This window comes from Convolutriloba macropyga, unplaced genomic scaffold (assembly GCF_964194025.1).
Source record: "Convolutriloba macropyga unplaced genomic scaffold, txConMacr16.3 SCAFFOLD_4678, whole genome shotgun sequence".
NCBI classification, from domain to species: Eukaryota; Metazoa; Xenacoelomorpha; order Acoela; family Convolutidae; genus Convolutriloba; species Convolutriloba macropyga.
In genome coordinates this window covers 1-2,500 of record NW_027453205.1, presented here as the reverse complement: position 1 = coordinate 2,500, position 2,500 = coordinate 1, and the positions used below count along the sequence as shown (strand labels likewise).

The 2,500-nt window shown below is 40.8% G+C and overlaps 1 non-coding gene across 1 annotated transcript in view; it reads right to left on the bottom strand.

Annotated features, from left to right (window-relative positions):
* Positions 1-1,012, bottom strand: part of LOC142358126 (large subunit ribosomal RNA) — a 3,522-nt gene extending 2,510 nt beyond the window's left edge. Inside the window, exon 1 of the ribosomal RNA XR_012761761.1 lies at positions 1-1,012. This exon is cut by the window's left edge and continues 2,510 nt beyond it. This is a non-coding gene — a ribosomal RNA (large subunit ribosomal RNA).
* Positions 1,013-2,500: the final 1,488 nt, after the last annotated feature.

Below are 2,500 nucleotides of genomic sequence, written 5' to 3'. Positions count from 1 at the left end.
TCAATCTTGCTCAAGCTTTTGCTATCCTGAGGGAAACTTCGGAGGAAACCAGCTACTAGATGGTTCGATTAGTCTTTCGCCCCTATGCTCAGGTCAGACGATCGATTTGCACGTCAGAACCGCTTCGGGCTTCCACCATGGTTTCCCGTGGCTTCGCCCTGCCCAAGCATAGATCACCATCTTTCGGGTCGTGTGCTACTTGCTCTGGATCAGTCATGCAATAAGAGCAAAACCGTCCGTGGTTGCGGGACACCGAATCGGCGCCCTCACCACACAAAGTAGTGCAATTCATAAAAATTACACTGTTCACTTTCATTTCGCGTGTGCGCTTTCAATGAGCGACAACACTTGCAAGCAACTCACACTCCTTGGTCCGTGTTTCAAGACGGGCTGTAGAGAGCATTGAATAGGAAGTTGAGGTCAGACAGGCAATCAAGATCAATTTATCTCATTTTGTTTAGAATCAACAAGAAGAATTCCGAGGAAAACTTCTGCTCGATTCATTAACAAGATTTGCCAAAAGACGACAACTACACTACTCGGTAGCCGAGAATATAATATCAAGGCATTGAGTATGGTAACGCTCACTCCAGTTCCCCTTCAACAGTTTCACGTACTTTTCACTCTCTCTTCAGAGTGCTTTTCAACTTTCCCTCACGGTACTTGTTTACTATCGGTCTCGCTTTATAATTAGCTTTTGGAGAGACATATCTCCAGCTTCGAGTTGCACTTTCAAACAACTCTACTCATAGGAATGAGCCATTATGACTGGTATCGAAAATGACCTTTACAGGATTTTCACCTTCTTTGATGCTACTTTCCAGTAGACATCAGGACAAATTCACCAGTCTAGCATCAAACCATACCGGACACCGAGAAATGTTGCCATTTCTCTTCCCGATGAGCTTTTCCCTGTTCATTCGCCATTACTAAGGGATTCTCAGTTGATTTCTTTTCCTCCCCTTACTGATATGCTTAAGTTAAGGGGGTTCTCTCGCCCAATTCAGGTTATGTAGTTGATTGTCTCTTAATTGGTTCACTGACCAATATGAGACAGAAACCGATTCAGCAGTTTTGTTCGCTACTACTATCAAACACAGGTCGAAGTTTCCATTCAGTCATTAATTCCAACTTTCAAATGTTGTTGTTTCAGCTTTCGCTTACTAGAAGCAACATAATACTCGCTGCAATACAGACCTCGGGAAACCCTCACCGTGAATAAGGTTCACTCACATATTTCACTACATTTTGCGTGGGATTGGAGATGAGGCTACTCGTTCTTGCTCAGTACTAGGCTGAAAATTAACGAAACTTCGTTACAAACGTTCACATGTTGATGTTTCCGCTTTCGCGTACTCGAAACAACATAATACTAGTCTTTGTAATTTAGTTTCATAATTTCAACTGTTCTCATGCAGAATTTTTGCTCATTCTTATCCCAAATTTTGACCTGGCTACTAGTTACACTCCTTGTACTTATTGCAAAATGACCACAAATTTCAACAGCTTTCACATGTTGCTGTTTCGGCTTTCGCTTACTACAGTCAACATAATACTCGTTGCAAAATAAGTGCTCGGCATCTGCAATTTTCCAAAGACGAAGTTTCGCCAGTTCAATTTTCGCTCGCCAATTATGGCTACTAATTCACACGGTACTGAGCTCAACAACATTAAATTTGTTCAGCAAGACTTTCACATGTTGATGTTTTGGCTTTCGCCTACTAGAAGCAACATAATACTCGTCTTGTTAGCTCATTCAATGAGAATAGCTTTTCCCGTTGAGAATTTTTGCCTTCAATTGGCGTTGTAGTGAGTTTGGCTACTCAGATCACCAAATACTTGTGACAATTCGAACCAGAAATGTTTTCAATTTTCACATGCTGATGTTTCGGATTCAACCTACTAGAAGCAGCATAATACTTGTATTCAACAATTTCTGTATCAAATCCCAGTTTTCTCTGGTGCATCTTTGCCAAACTATTCCAAACTGCCTGAGTCTGAATACCAATTACAGGTACTAGTAAATGCACGTTACTAAGGACTATATAGTTCTAGGTTACTGTACACAACGACGTTCACATGTTGATGTTTCAGCTGCCGCTTACTAGAAACAACATAATACTTATCGTGCATACCTTTCCATAACTTGTCCTTTTCAGATGCATTAGTTTCCCTTTGTCTTGGCTTCTACAGTCAGACTGGCTACTAGTAACAGCACAGTACTAATCACATATCGTTCTACAGTTTGCAGACAACTTTCACATGTTGATGTTTCAGCTTTCGCCTACTAGAAACAACATAATACTCGCTGTATACATTTGTAGTTCTCTATGTAACTTTCATGTGAAGAAGTTTCGCCAGTCTTTTTGACTGTCTCAAATCTGAGTCATGCTTAGGCTACTAGTTGCTTCATAGTACTTATCGCCTCGAGATCATTGAACAAAACTTGATTTTCACATGTTGCTGTTTCAGCTTCCGCTTACTAGAAACAACATAATAC